Source organism: Candoia aspera, chromosome 3 (assembly GCF_035149785.1).
Source record: "Candoia aspera isolate rCanAsp1 chromosome 3, rCanAsp1.hap2, whole genome shotgun sequence".
Taxonomy (NCBI): domain Eukaryota; kingdom Metazoa; phylum Chordata; class Lepidosauria; order Squamata; family Boidae; genus Candoia; species Candoia aspera.
The window spans coordinates 174596764-174613488 of record NC_086155.1 but is presented as its reverse complement, the minus strand read 5'-3'; the positions used below and the strand labels follow the sequence as shown (position 1 = coordinate 174613488).

At 40.4% G+C, this 16725-nt stretch overlaps 1 protein-coding gene across 1 annotated transcript in view; it reads right to left on the bottom strand.

The window, feature by feature from the left end:
- Positions 1-10248, bottom strand: part of SGK3 (serum/glucocorticoid regulated kinase family member 3) — a 52483-nt gene extending 42235 nt beyond the window's left edge. Inside the window, exon 1 of the mRNA XM_063299352.1 lies at positions 10165-10248. The gene's annotated coding sequence lies outside the window, so the exon portion shown is untranslated. The remainder of the gene's footprint in view (positions 1-10164) is intronic.
- Positions 10249-16725: the final 6477 nt, after the last annotated feature.

The following is a 16725-nucleotide window of genomic DNA, read 5'->3' as shown; positions in this document are numbered from 1 at the left end:
TGAAGATGAGAATTCAATTTATAAGTGTGGTAATTTGTTTATGGGCAACTAACTCTAATTAATCACTCTCTCTGTCCTGACCATGATCTTTTTATTTCTATATATATATAAAAATAAGAATTTTATTAAGTTTCAAGCAAAGATAAAAGCTACAGAAAAACAAAAACCTACAAAGAAAAAACAAGAAAAAACTAAAAAAGTGTTGAAACATAAGATAAATTTTTCAAAATTACAAAAAGAGGTGACTTCCAATTTTTAACAGCAAGGATATACAACAATTTTCCATAATCAATCCCTTATTCTATATTAAACCAAAAGCACATTATTTCTATAAATCATTCCATTGGGACATTACAAAAATCACTAAATACAGTTGCTCCCTTCCTTTATATTAAAAAAGAAAAAAATATAAACTTCCAATCAACTCCCCCCCAAAGATAACATTTATTGAATTATTTCCTTCCTACTACTATTCTATACCTTCCTGTCTACTATAATAAAGATCAGACTAAAAGACATATAAATTGTCTGCCATTGTACTTGATAATACAACAATTTTAATAATCTTAATATTAAACCCAAAACCAGACATTTATTATATTTATTATACCTGAACAATCTTAATCCAAATCGTTAAAGATAAATGAAATCAGCCAAACCTTAAAAGCAATCCAGATAAATATTCTTAAACCCTTATCCCACTTCAAAATAAACCAGAGCATTTACATATCCCCACAATGTGCACAGAGCTTTTTTCTTTAAAAAATCTGCCCCCCATCAAAAACTCTGACTTCTTTTCAGGAGACCTCCCATACATAATAACCCCTTCTTTCCTATGGCATTCCAGCAGATGATCAATTTCATTTATGGCTTGCAACTCGATCTTTCCCTTTAATTTCGACTCGACGATCCGAACTTCATCCAGCATTTCCACAGAAATCCCGATCTCACTCTTAGAAGAGACAATTCTGTTGCTGTTAAATTCCTCAGTTTCATCCACGACATCCCCAATCAGATGACACATTTTAGACCTCATATTTTCCACAATGTCCTGAATGCCTTGCATAAAAACTTGGTAGGAATCACAAAGAATCTGTTTGAAATCTCGGTGAAAGCCAGAGAAAGTCTGTTTAAAATCCTCCTTGTCTCAAGCAGTAGATTATGGTGCCCCCTAGGAGCTTAACCAGCAAAAGTTGAAGATATGAAAGAATTCCGGAATGTGTTTACATAACTGAAAGTGAGATATTGTGAAGTTTCAGCAGGCTTCTGACTCAGAAAATGAAACTCTTTCTTAGTCAGAAGGGGAAACAGAAACTTACCAAGCAGAAACTAGGAAAGCGAAACCCAGGAGTGACGCAGCAGTGCGGGAGAAGTTACAGACACTTATTGGCCAGTCTTCAGAGGACGATTTGAATCCTCCAATCAGTGCGTGGGAAAGGCGTGCAGAAAAGCATGCGAAGAAGGAAGCACGATTGGCTGCAGAAGGGAATAGGTGCACAAGGGATTGGCATAAAAGGCAGACGCGTGAAGAGCAACCTGTTGGAGACAATCGATCCTTCAAGCTCACAGCCCCAGGAGAAGAGTCCTTACTTGCATTGGAAATCTCATCTGTAGCCAGAGGGGAATCAGTGCCTGTGTTTCCTATTGTGGAGGACTTGTATCCTGCACATGCTGCCACAGAGGATCTTCTCCCTCCCAATTCTAGCAACCTCAGCCTCACATCCAGTTCCAGACCTTGCTGTTGCCATTCAGCACGTTCCAAACGCGTTTCCAGCCTTGTTCCTAGCTCTCAGCCTAGTCCAGTCCAGTTCCGTTGTGCTCCAAGCTTCCAGCCTTGCCCAGAATCTCCAGTCCAGTTTCGTTGTGCTCCAAGCTTCCAGCCTTGCCCAGAATCTCCAGTCCAGTGTCATCATGCTCCAAGCTCTCAGTCTCACCCAGAATCTCCAGTCCAGTTTTGTCGTGTTTCCAGCTTCCAGTCTTGCTCAGGATCTGCAGTCCAATTTCATTGTGCTTCTAGCTTCCAGCCTTGCCCAGGATCTCCAGTCCAATTTCATTGTGCTTCTAGCTTCCAGCCTTGCCCAGGATCTCCAGTCAGTCATGCCTTAAGCGCCCAGCCTTGCCCAGGATCTGCAGTCCATTCTAGTCATGTTCCCAGCTCTCAGTCTAGTCCAGAGTCTCCAGTCCGTTCCAGTTGTGCACCAAGCTCCCAGTCTAGTCCAGAATCTCCAGTCCACTTCACCCTTGCCTCGAGTCTCCAGTCCAGTCCAGCCTAGCCTCCAGCAGCAAGCTTCTTCAGTTCCAGTCTTGCCATGTTTCCTAGAGTCATCCAGTCTCACAGCTTTGCTCAGTGAATCCTGCCCTGCGGTTCTGCCACAGTGTGATCCTTGCCTGTTCTACCATTGTTGCCTGGGTGGTCTTGATCGGGAAACAGTTTTATCTCACATCACATGGACTTATTGATGTAAATAGTTGTCTTAATAAAGAGTTGTTTTGTTATTAATCCTGCCTGGCCACCTCATAGTCTGGACAGGACAGATATGTAGACAGTAGAGTAGGGAAAGTAGAAGCAGAAAAGTGAAAGTTCAAAACAGCTGATTCAACGTGTAGGGAAATGCTAATATCTTCAAATTCAATACAAAAATAGTAACAGGGAGACAATTATTCTCAACCCTCCTTAATATTTGGATGGAAAACGAAGTCCAAAACATAAAAAGAATTCTTTTAAAAATTGATCCAAAAAATAACGATAAGCACCAAGAGAACCCGCTTCTCCTTGTTGTAGAAAGCCTCTCTTAGGGTACACATACTTAAAAGAAATATAAATTATGTGATTTAGAAATGGGGTGGCCGGTCTTAGTGTCCCTTTAAGGCTACAGCGCGGGTTGGGAAATGGTGACATCTCAGCCTCCCGGCTGCTCTTACCAGTCAAGCGCGAATGCTGTTTGTGATCTTCTGGCTGCAAGCAGCCATCGGGATGACAGATGGGGTGATTCCAGGTGTTTTCCTTTTTCCGGAAAAACACTCCTGGGGTTCAGGAAAAACCTGCCTGAGCCCAAAAAAACTGCTGCATTGTCAGTTCTGCCCACTGAGCCTGCGGGCACAGCTGTTCAGTCTGCCATGTCCCCACCGGAAGTCCCCTGACCATGATCTTTTTTAATGACAGCTGAAGGTTCTAGGATTACTTTCTGTAAAAGCTGCAATCTTAATTTGGCAAGGTGGAGAAAAAGGACTTTGGACCAGATTTTTGTCTGTGCAAATATACTTTTCCTTGGGGATACCTCTTAAATTCAGGGTTATCTTCATTTTGGGGAAGGAAACCATCATATCCATATAGAATTTTTTTAACTAAGAATGCTATACAGTAGTGAATGGTTTAGCCTTGGTGGGCCTCAGGATAGCACTATAAGTCTAATTATTGACAGTCAGTTTCTTTGCCATTCATAGCCACATCGCTATTAAAACTACCTTCAGAAACCAAGCACTTCAAATTAGTATCCCTGTGGGGATTAATTTTATTCTTAATTTCCTGGTGTAAGTCAGCAGCCTAATCCATTCAGTGAATTTTAATTATTGGAATGAAATGCTTACCTCACAAATGAATTTGGGTTTCAAAACCAGCAGCACAAGGTGCTCACATTTTTTTTAATCTGTTTAATCGTGTCTGATTCTCGGAGACTGCCTGGACGAGTCCATGCAGTTTTCTTGGCAAGATTTTTTGGAAGTGGTTTGCCATTGCCTGCTTCCTAGGGCTGAGAGAAAGTGACTGGCTCAAGGTCACCCAGCTGGCTTTGTGCCTAATGTGGGAATAGAACTCACAGTCTCCCGGCTTCTAGGCTGGTGCCTTAACCACTAGACCAAACTGGCTCTACAATTAAGGTGACTCTAACTTAGATCTACTGAATGCTATCACATACTTTATAACTGAATAAAGAATTCCTAGAACAAGACAAAAGCTTGCCTCTGAGTTGTCCTCACAATTTCTGACATGTTTGGGATACTGCCTCCAAAACATTTACCTGAACAAAAGGAACATAATTACCAGACAAGAAGACCAGCCTGACATGGACTATAAGACAATTTAAGCAATTAAAAAGCAGCAACCTTCTCAACATGATTCCCTCTAGATTTGTACCAGGCCAAGAAGGAATTCTGGTAATCAGTCCCAATATATCTGGAGGACACCATGCAGTACTCAAGAAGATTGTTTTCAGGGGTGCCATGGTCATAGAGCTCTCCCTTAATGTTACAAAGACTGCTAGATGACATTTTAACTGGATGTATTCACTTACTTTATCTTCATCTATAACATTACAACAATTGTGAGACAAATGTTTTTAGCTGTATGGTACAGCCACTGAAAGATTCTGACTCCATGTACTAATACTAAGTTGCCATTTCCTCTTATAATGCAAGAATGCTTACTAACACTTTTCAAGGGTCTTTCTCCTGTCACTTCTTTCTTTTCAATGCTGTTTCACTTCTCAGAAATGTCACAACCACCCTTCAAAAACAGCAAAATGTTGCAATTATCTCTGACTGCCCATATCATAAATTGAGAAAGACTGTGGAAAATCTGAACCCCCACTGTATTTATCCCAGTCCTATATGCAAGCTCTCTTTTAGAGCTCAAAACTAGTCATAAATAAGTTTCACTATATTTAGTAAAACTTATTCCCAGGTTAACATTCAGAATCACTTATAATCCAGTATATGTTTGGACCTAGGACCAAAATAACTTTAATCATAAATTGAGTTGTTGTTGACAGGTCTTAGGTTAGTAATTCCCTCACAATTTTGTTATGAGGGAATGAACCCACAAACAACAAAACTGCAAAGCATTTAACACTTTAAGAATTCAGTAGTAATAGCAATAATATCTACTTTACAATTTAGTTTGCAAATACCCATACCCATTCTTTGGTATCTTATTTCATTACATCTTCAGAAGCTATACAGAAAACCACAGTGAATGTTTTATGATAAAGTTGGATCCTAGTTCAAATGACCATTAACAATGAAAATTCTTACTATCAGAACGCAATCAATCCTGAAGAGATGTCAGCTTAGAACTTGTTTAGGTCCAAGGAGCCACAGAACATTATGTAACAGAATATGAACTTCAAAGGTATCAGGAGAGGCTCAGATTCCTCAGCTTAAGTCAAAATCTACTTCTATTTTACATGTGCTGAAAATTTCCCAGTCATCCCTTATAAAAAAGAACTAAGCCTAAGTTTTGACTTTCTGAAGTACTGGGTTCTAAGAAACTCAACCTGTGTCACTAGTTTTATTGATCTTTTTTAAAAACTTGCATATGTCCTGTTCAGACTATGCAACCAGGCAGAGTAATATCAAAAATACTCCTTATTAATAACTATTTACAATAAATAAGTCCTTGATATACAAAGACTTGGGTTCAACGAGCCCAACTGGACACAACACAACAAAGGAACAGGACTTCTAATGGGAACTGGAGGCTGAATGAGACTGGAATGCAAGGTGCTGACAAAGCTGAAGGCAACAGGTCTCAAACAGGAACAATACTGGAGTGGCTTTGGCAGTGGATCACTGGGTAGCTGGAGACTTGCGTTGGACTGGAAGCAGCAACTGGAACCTCAAAGCAGGACTAGGAATTGGGAACAAGGCTGGACTTGACTAGAAACTCTGGACTGGGTTGAAGACTTGAAACAAGACTGGAACTCGAAGAAAGGCTAGACTTGGTTGAGAGCCCTGGACTAGGCTGAATTCTCTGGACTGGAGACTTGGAGGAAGGCTGGAAACTAGGAACAAGACTGGACTCAGCTGGAAGACCCAGACTAGGCTGGATTCTCTGGACTGGAGACTTGGAGTAAGGCTGGGAACTCAAAACAAAACTGGACTCGGCTGGAAGACCCAGACTGGGCTGGATTCCAGATCCTGAACAAGATAGGTGTGAAATGCCTGGACGTGACTGGGCACACGAAGCACGGTTGGCTGAAACCAAAGGCACACAGCAGCGCTGGAGTTTCAAGGTACAAAGAAGCCACTTGGAAGATCGCGGAGTTTCAAGACTGGAGGCAAAACCGAGACTGCTAGGCTTGGCGAGCAAAGGATCCTCGATGGCAGCAGAAGCAGGATTCAAGTCCTCTTCAGAGCGGAGCGGAGGCGCTGATTTCCCTTCGGCAACAGACGCTGTCTCTGATGCAGGTAAGGACTCTTCTGTGGACGCTGGAGGCTTGGAGGATCGGTTGTCTCCGGTAGCTCACTCTTTGACAACTGCCTTTTATCCCGATCCTTGGTGCACTTGGACCCTCCTGCAGCCAATCGGGCTGCCTTTTCCTTCACACGCTTTTCAGCCTGTCCTTGGCACACGCTGATTGGTGGATTCAAATCCTCCCCCGAATCTTGGCCAATCAGTGCCTTGGACTCTTCCCACGCTGCTGGCTCATCCTGGAGTTTTGTTCTCCTGGTTTCAGCCCAGTAAGTTTCCAATTCCTCCTCTGACTCCAAGAGAGTTTCACTTTCCGAGTCAGAGGCAGGCTTGGTTCTGACAGCATACACACAGTCCTTTCACATTTTAAAAATTTTATTAAACATATTTTGTACTTCCCAGAAAATCACTAGTCAGTTACATGTTGTCCTTTGGAAGGCAATAAGAGGTAAAAGCTTTGTTTACCCCTATGGAACTAAAAGATTGCCTCATCCTCCAAGAATAGAGCAGAGATAATTCACTAGACAATAACCTCTTGTGGTAACTTCATTCTCCTTGTGCAACCCACTCCTGTGCACAGTGAGCTGCATCCTAGACTACTCAGATACTGCTGGCTCTGTAGTTCTAGAGGTGTATTTTTACATGGTTTTGTTCTAGAGGTGTATTTTAAAGAGTTGGTTTGGTGTAGTGGTTAAGGCACCAAGCTAGAAACCAGGAGACCGTGAGTTTTAGTCCTGCCTTAGGCACAAAGCCAGCTGGGAGACCTTGGGCCAGTCACTCTCTCTCAGCCCTAGGAAGCAGATGGTGGCAAACCACTTCCAAAAAACCTTGCTAAGAAAACTGCAAGAAAACTTTTGGGGACTGTTTTTATTTTCATCTCACACTTTGTTAAAGATTTTGTTGAGAATCTTGCTTGGAAATAATTACTTATAATCTGAGGCAGCTGCTAAAGAGCCTGACACCATCACGGGTCTTAGTTCAAGGTAAGAGGAGTATAATTTGCAAGTTTCTCTTAGACAATCTTAGAGCTATACTGGTGGTCCTTGCTTAATGACCATTGATTCAGCAACTGTTTGAACTTGCAATGGCACTGAATGAGTGGTACTTATGATCAGTTGCATGTCCCCGCGGTCATGTGGTCACCATTTGTGACTTTCTTTGCTGGCTTCTGACAAGCAGTCAGTGGGGAAGCCAGCAGGAGGTTGCAAATGGCAACCATGTGACATCCCTGTTTAATGACCTATGTGGTCCTCGCTTAATGACAGCAATTGGGACTGCCAGAATTGTTGTCACTGAGCGGTGCAGTCATGCGATGTCACGCTTTATGACCGCGTCACTTAGCAAAGGCAATTGTTCCCAATTGCCGTTGTTAACTGAGGACTACCTGTACCTAAATGCAACCTTCATGGCTATATCATTAACACAGCTACCCCCTTCTTTTTTTCACTTGCCTTTTCTACTTGATGAAAAGTTGTAGAGAACTCAAAGGCTTGTTCATTATTCATTACAGGGTTTTTTTTTAACTACACACCATCATCTTGTTTATTAGTTGCAATGTATTTCAGATTACACTTACTTTTCTAGACAGTGAAATTCTGGAGAAATTGTGGATTGGCCAATTTCCCTAAGTGAAACTCACCTGTCCCTCTCCCTCCCAATTCCTGGACATAACTTGTTTCTTCCCATTCCCTGAAGCAGTCCAGCCCATATAACATTTTCCTGAGGTATTGCTATTTTACAGGAGTTCAAAGTGCAACAGACTGATAGTGCCTTGGCACCTTTACACCCTCTCCCCTCAGTAGCAACTGCTTGGATATTGGGGAAACTGAAAGATACAGAAACTAAAAGTGGACTGGGGTGGGGCATTGACTGGATACCATTTTTTGTAATACTTGATTGGTCAACTATGGATTTCTCAGCATTTTATGACCGGCAGCAATGAAATTGACCATGGGTTAGCTTCATACTGTTTTTGAAGGACTGGAGAGTGATAAGATGAACATTAAAGTGTTCTTAATAGCAGCACATTATATTTTAGTTAGTAGCCCTATCAGCTGCCAGTCTGAAAACATCCTGTGAGCAGGTGAATTTATATCAATTAGACCACTAGCCCTTCTATTTCTACTTTATGGCCCTTATGTCAACTTATGTACAAGGAAATAGTCCAGTTGCTTACATGCCCCATCTTCAACATTAATTCAAAGAGAGCTCAGCAGAAAGGTAAACATTTTGCTACTGAATACTTCAGAAGCTCAATATGACACAGTCAGTAAGACATAGGAAGCACTTTATTATAATGTCTCTTGAAAACAAAATAAAAAAAGCCGTTACTGACATCTAATTTAAGACCTGCATAAAATGCTACTCTGACACAGAGACCCATAGGTTGCCGATTACAACCCTCTTTTAAAATATGCCTTAAGAAACTTCCCTCTGTAAGCTGCTGCTTTACTACTTGCATAGTTATCACTGGAAATATTTTAGAAAATGTGCTGGTAAAAACATCTAAGAGAGTCATATGAAAAAATGAGTAGCTTCTGCACTATTGATTTTAATGTGTCTAACAATATTATAGTGCAATATTTCATAAAGAGACTGCCTCAAAAGTCAAAATATGCCCAGGAATAATTCTAAACAGTCAGAAAATTCAAGATTAAAGTTCAGTAATATAATCTTGAATTTATACTTAATAGGATTTCTTTTAGAATTATCTTCTTTTTCTTCATCCAATACATCCATTTATTTCTAAGAACTGTCAAAAAAGAACCTGTACAAAAAGCCTAAAGATTTCACTCAAGTATAATTTATATCTGGCAACTACTCTAAGAGCATAAATGTGGAAATACATTTATAAATTGCTTTTCAATGCACCTTTTTGTATTGCATGTTCCTTATTAGCCCAAAAAAATAAAATTTTCTTACCTAAATCTAAATTTCTTTATGTTAATGCAATATCTACTGGACATACACAAAAATATTTCCTAGGGCTACAGGTAGCACAGTTAAAATCTGTCAGACTTGTTATCACACATCTTCTCTTTTTTTCCTTAGCTTGGCAACTTTTCAAAATCCATTTCTGTAGCAATTTTTTAGAAATAGCCCACTACCTTATATACAGAGCACCAGCTGAAAGAAAAGGAGGGATAACCAACACACACACTCAGGAGAGGTAGAGTTGAATATACACCCTAAGTGGGTTTCTAGGTTCAGTAAAGAATCAATCAACTTGCATCACTAACGACTGAGACCTGTTTAGCAGTGAAAAAATTACTCAGCATTTACACAGGGCGCTCTCTCTTCTAGGAAAGATGCTCTCAACCAACAGAATTACCTTAACTGCGTGCGGGAAACTTTGAGCAATTAAATCCTCAGACGCAGCAGAAAATTAAATGCTCAGTCCTGGCCAGCGGCTTCCAGGATTCCTTGCCGGCTTCCTCAAAAGCAAATGCAATGGGGTCGAGACCTTCCACGTAACTCAGTCGCGACCAAAGTTCTTCCCTCTTTCCCAGCCCAAAGCACACTTGCTTACCACAAGAGACTTGTGGCGCTTTCAAGCTGACATCGCTCTCGCTTCCTTCTTCCGACTCTTTGCTGCGCGCGACTGGCCGCTTGAGGCAGTTTCTCTACAGACGCGGTAACCGGGAAAGCGCGCGCCCCAGGTACAAACCGCCCGGCGCGAGTCTCGCCGCTCCTCGGCTAGATGAGCCGTCCCGGCTCCAGGCAGCGAGTCTCCTTCCTTCCCCCCCGCGCTCGCCAGATAGCCGCCGTAACCCGGGGCGCCGTCCGTTAGTTGGCTGTGGAAGCGACGCGCCCAATCGCTCCCTAGCCCTGTGCCTGTGCAGGGTGGAGCCAGCTTTCTCCACCCTTTGGGGGGCGATTCCGACCAGCGGCCGCTCCCTCGCCCAAGGCTTTCGCTCAGCGCGGCTGCTGGTCAGCGCGGGTCAAAAGCCCAGCAACATTCTGCCCCACGCACCAACCTTTCCTTGCACCGGGCCTGGCGGCGGCGGCGACTCCTCCTGCGGGTGCTGCGGGAACAACAACCAGCGGCGCCATGAGGTTTCTCCCAGTACAAGAGCCTCGCCAGGGTCACTCGAGGACGCGTTCCAACGTTAGATTCATGTGACTTTGACACGAACTCGGCGGGACCTCTCGCCCCCTGGCGGACACCTGCGACGCCCAAGTATTTCTGCTCTTGGCAAAAACGGAAGCTGCTGCGAACTAGCTCAGGTTCAGAGCTTGGGAAGTTGGGCGTGTGTGTTTTAGTAGACACCGTCGGACTGACCAAGAGGCGGAAATGCATTAAGTCCGTCACCCGTCGTAGCTTCATACAGTATAAGCATTGACTGTAAAAGGCGCAATAGCCCCAGCAGAAATAAGAAGTGGCAATATGTTAAGAATTTGCTGTCTCACATTTTCTATTTTTATTTATAAATACCTAGCCCATTTACATATATTTTAAGGCAACTTGCATTAAGCAGCACCAGTAAAAGACCTGACAACGTAAATTACCCAGACACCATTTTAAAACAAAATTGGAAGCAATAAATAAAGGCACCCATTCATTTGTTTTGCTACCATTGAGTTGGGATCAACTCCTGTTGGCAAATGCTCACCATTTTGACCTGGCTTTAATAATAGCTAGCAGCTCCCCCAAAGACAATACATTCATCTCTGATCCGTACTATCCACCTTAACCATTGTCTCTCCCTCTTACTTCCCTCAACCTTGCCAGCTTATTTTTTCTAGTCCATCATCTGCTGGCATCACACATCCAAAATACAGTATGAGTTTTGCTTGCTGATCATTCATGGAGCATTTTGTCTAGGACTGACTGATAGTACTCTTACTAAATGTCTCAGGATCCATAAGCCAAAGGCATCTAGCTTCTTTCATTTGTTCTTTCTCAAGGGCCAGTGTCCAGACACCCAGGCAAGCCTCTTCTTGGGTAGAAAGTCCCATAAACAGGATATCTCTACAACAAGACATCTCTCTTCTCCCCATTCCCATCTACTGTACTCAGCAGGGCTGACCAAAGAAAATTTCCACTATGAGATGGACTCTCTCCCTAAGTCAAGGTGGATAGTATCTAAGCCTAGTTTAGGTGCTTTGGCATCTGAAGCAGAACATTTCAGAAGCTCCTCTCCCTTAATTATTCCTGCAAGATACAATAATAATTAAGACATAATGGTTTCATGCCATCCAAAATGAGCTGCCTAAGGCAGCTGTGTCACTGTAAAACTCATTTCTTAGTCATAGTGACACCCAGAGGAGAGCTTCTGAAGATGACCTCAGTTAATAAGCTGAAAAACGGGGAAGTGATTTTAAAGTAACACCTCTTCACTCTGTGCTAGCTTTCCTCCTAACCCTCTCAATATGGTCTCTTCTATACAGATAAAACAATTAAAAGTTTGGAGGTACTGTTGAATTCTTGGTGTTCTCTGAGCTTGGTTGTTTTCTTGTAGATGTTTCATTACCAAGCAAGATAACATCATCAGTGAGAGTGAGAGTGGGGTTTACTGGCTGTTTATATGCTGGCTGTTTTGAGGTATGTTAGATAGTAACAGCATAATCTTGTATATTACAGTCCATTCATCACCAAGTAGTTTGGATCTAGGAACCCTGGGAAGTATTCTGTATATGTATAAATGCTGATTCTCCTTCTTAATCCTTCTTTATATTAAGTCCCAATCTACCAAATTTGGACTGATTTCATGGCTATAGCACCGTTTGGATTGGTAACCCATGGTATATTTCTTGATAGTTTACTGAACTTACACTGCTAATTGTTCACACAATATGCTGAATCATGTCTGGGATAACAACAGGATATGAGCTACAAGCTACATTTTAGCTTAGTACTTTGTAGATTAATTTGGTAAAAGAATGCATAATAGTAGACTAGATTGCTAACTCATGTTGGTAGCTTAACATGTTTTGTGAAATCAGCTGTAGTTCAATAAACTATGATTAAGCAAATAATAGTTTAGTATGTGTGAATCTCAATCACTGTATTTCTCAGCCATTTATTTAATTGTGAAGTGCCAATCTGGCAGTCAATATGGGGTAAAAGCTAAAAATCAATGTGTTTTATGTCAGAGTATAGGACCCTTATCACATTGGATCAGTTCAGATCATTTATTGCAATCCATGACCAGAAAGCAAAATAACTTAAAGAAATGTATTATCCCAGCTTAAAATCAATTTGTATCAGATAGTAAATAAACTGAAAACATTTATGCAACCTTATAACAATCAACAGCAATCACAGACATGTTGCAAAATAAATAAATAGATAGATAGATAAATGTCCAGGTTTCATCATTTGTTTGCTAGTAACACAGGCTACAAAGCAGAATTTGGCAACTGTAAAAATACTGTAATAATTAAAATCTGTGAAGAAAATTGAGATGTAAAACTTACCTGATCTACAGCAAACTTACCTTGAATTGGAAAGCAACAGACTGACAATATAACAGCACACAACACACAGTTTCAACTGCTTCTGAATGACAAGGGCAAAACCTTTCTGCGAAAGGAGTAAGTTATTATGTTCCTTCCATTAGGGCTGCAGACAGAGCACTGAACTGTGCTAAAAACCTTATAGTATTTTTCAGTATCAAGAACGTAAAGATATTTAGCTGGGGCAAAAAGCTGAATTTCTCTTTTCAAAGCAACAGTCTTTTAGCATTATCTCTCTACAAATCAATTTCCATTATTTGTTGTTGAAACAGCGGTTGAAACCTCTTTCATTATGGGGAAACCCAAGGATTCCAAAGCTAATGAAGACAGACCACAGTTGTTTAGTTTCATCTCCAAGTCTCCTTCCAACTTGAGTGGAAGTCATCTGGTGGAACCAAGGGAGCTAGGCCCTCAGGGTGGGATGTCAATGAAAGCTGACAAGTGATCCTGCCTCAAGAGAAGGGCCGCATTGGAAACACAATGAGGTTTCCCAAAGGTACTCTGAAAACTTGGACTGAATGCCTCTAGGAGGAGGAAGACCTTGTAGATGCAAGCCTATGTGCCCTATTACAGCATGGCAATTGCCTTGCCCTGGAAGCCAAGGCTGTAACAAGGCTTGTAAAGAATTTGTTTGGCAGGTCTGCCTTAGCAGAAGTTGCTTCAGCAAAAGTTCTCCTTTTGGTATTCTTTGTAACTTAATATTTACCTAATTATTCATATCTCTTGTTTGTCAGGTAACCTGAGATTGTATAATCTTTTCCAAAATTTAAAATATTGTGTCAAACACCTCTATTGATATATGCTCTCCTGAGATATATTTGCATAGGTAAAATGATATTCCCAATGTCTGGAATATCTGTGCAGTGTCTTCTTTAACAACTTACCAGTTGTTTTCTGTAGTTCTGCCCATACTAAGAATCAAACAAGGAATTTACAACTCTAACAGCTTTAATTTTATACTCTTTCCTGACTCTGGGTTCCACTGATACGGTGTCACCAGATACAAGTCAGAGTGAACCTATGGTGATTTTCTTTCCAAACTAAGTTGCAAAGGTAATACTGCTTCTGTCATAGCACAGTTGCAGGTTGTAAAATGCTTGAGCACTAGCTTCCCTTAGGGAGGCATTTTTCTTTCTTCAAACTACTCCCTTTTCTCTGAATTTCTTGCTGGACACTTGACACAAGAGTGAGAAACTACTATCTGGAAGCTTGGTCTTTAGCTGCACATTCAAGAACACTTCCTTTTACTTATGTTCTTTGGGGGGGAAAGATTTAGCCATCCTCTTCATAATTTCCTAATGGAATTCTTGGCCCTGTCCTGTCCTGGTAACAGCAACTGCCAGCTATTTCTCTTGATTAAATTGCATAAAACAGCAAAGTGGGGGTTGGGAAAGTAAGGAAAAGAAGTAATCTGGACAAAAACAAGCAATGTCATTCAGAGGTAGTAGAATCCTTATTTCCTGAGATCACTGAATGTATCCACAAAGGAACCTAAAACAGGGATTTGTATTATCAGTTTGAAGATGACTTCAGACCGCTGATTGGTACATTTAATTTCCCTCTAAGAGTTTAGAATATAATAATATACCTTACGTGCATATACTGTATTAATGTTTGTAGTTATTTCTATTAAAGTAGCCTGCATTGATACATGTTGTGGCTGTTATTCTTATTACCACTATGCTCAGAATTAATTGTAAATTATTTGTGTTTAAAATAGCCTTGATAAGGTTGATGGACATGATTATTCTGATGTTGTGAATAAGGAGAAAAATGAAGCTAAGAAAGAATGAATTGCTTAAAGCCATCAAGTGCCTAGTGGGTAAACTATGGCAAGTGGATTATAACTGTTTTATAGAAGCTTTAGTCTAATCCTTCTGTTATCTAGAACTGTATCTCTGCTATCCCAGAAAGAAATATCTGTATATTATTTCCCGACATACTGTACTAGACACTGCCAAAGGAAGTGGCCACATTGCCATGACAGTGAGGGTTGGACTCATTTGTGAAAAATTCAAATTCCTCATAACAGACCAACTGCTTCCTGTAAGTGAAGGAAACAAATGTTTTTGCAGTCACTTTGCATTCATGAGCTTCCTATAAAAGGAGCAAGCAGAAGGAGTCCCTAGGGCTAACACCACAAGTAACACTACCAGTAGTGTACTGAGCTTAGCTTTCTCCAATGTGATGCTTCCAAATCTGTTGAACTTCCATAATTCCCAGACAGCTAGTGGAGGACACCAGATGGGAAGTGCAGTCTTTAATTAATAAAACGGTACCATCCACACACAGTAAGAGGGATGAATCAACAGGGTTTGAAGAACTAACACAAAGTTTGCAGAAGTACAAAAATCTTTAGGAAGAAGAAACTAAAAAACAAAACATTAAAATGGATAGCATACATAGAGTAGCTCTAAATTGCTGGGTGTTGCAGAGGGATTGGGGTGGGGAAATACTGAAACTGGAAAAGGCATAAACTGAGCCTCTGGAATCTTGAACTGGAGCTATCTCAACTGCAACATTTTAATGCAGATTCTACATCTAACAATAAATCAATGTGTGGTTGCAAAACATTATGATTTGTCAAGTATATGGAACAACATAATTGAAAAAGCAAAAAACAACCCTATCTGAAATATTTCTGAAAGCCATTTCATGATGTCCCTTTTAAAATTAATTTGAAAAAAAAATCTTCCTTCATAATGCATGATACTGGCTTTTTCTTTGGAGTTAATACTTTATAAAATATATCCTGTCAATCTATTTCTATTTCCACACATGTTTGTCTGGCTGAAAAAATTGCCCATTCCTAACCTAATGTATTCACCATGAGAGTTCCCATAACACAGACACCAATGGCAGCTTTTAAAACAAAAAACATTTTGGCTTAGTAAGGTCTGCAAACAAAGCAAGCGTGAGATTAAGAAAAAAATGATGGCTTGTTGTCTGGCACTCAGTTTTAACAAATTACATCGAAGTGTAGAGTTTCAAAGCTTGCTGAGAATTTTGAACTGAACAGAGATGAATAAGTTTTGATGATCAACACTGCTGAAAGTATTATGGTTGCAATCTTTGATTACAAGGAATAATCTTAATTGAATATAAAATTTATAAGTACATATATTAATTAACCAAATGTGTACCATCTTGCTGGTGTCAACTCTTGCAACATAAGATTTTCTCCAGGACAATCTATTCCCAACCTGGTCCTTCAGATCTTCCACTGGTACACCTATCACTACTATAATCAAGTCTATCCACCTAGCTTCTGGTTCTCCTTTTCTTCTCTATCCTTCCATCTTTCCCAACTTTATAGGGAGAGCGAGCTAATAATGCATCTAAAATATTATAATTTGCACCTGGTCATTTATGTCTTGAGTGAGAACTTTGATCTATTTTATAATCCATGTTTTTCTTGGCTATTTGTAATTTTCTCAGGAGTCTCCTCGAACACCAAAGTTCAGAATTGTCAATACTTTTCCTATCCTGCTTCTTCAAAGTCTAACTTTCACTTGCACAGAGTGTCAGAGAGAAAGTCATTGCCTGCATGATTCTGCTCTTTGTAGATGAGACCATGGCATGAAAATGTCTTTTCTAAGGCCTTCGTAGCTACCCTGCAGTGCTAGTATAAGATGTATTTCTTGACTGCTCATTCCTTTCCTGTTGAACCTAAAGGGTAGAAACTTTCTTTCACATACTTATTTTTATTTATAGCATAGATACAGTGATTTCTTGTTCACAGGCACAGTTTAATTGTACATTGTGTGTGCAACCACACATAAGTTTACTTTACTTTACTCATTCTTGACAAGAACCACTAATTGCAGAACACAATTCTAGAGGTTAAGCATAAAATAGAAAGGGGGTGTATGAGTGGGGGTCTACTATTGCTACAGAACAGGTGTTCCAGTAGATTTCAATTTTTATGAAGCTGATTTCCTGTATCTGCCTAACAAATAATCAGATGCAAAATGCTATACGCAAAACTGTGTACTCTAATAATTCTGTAGCATTCTCAGGATTAATATATTATTGCTTATGCTTTGATCGACTATCATCTATTTCATCAACTGCCTCCT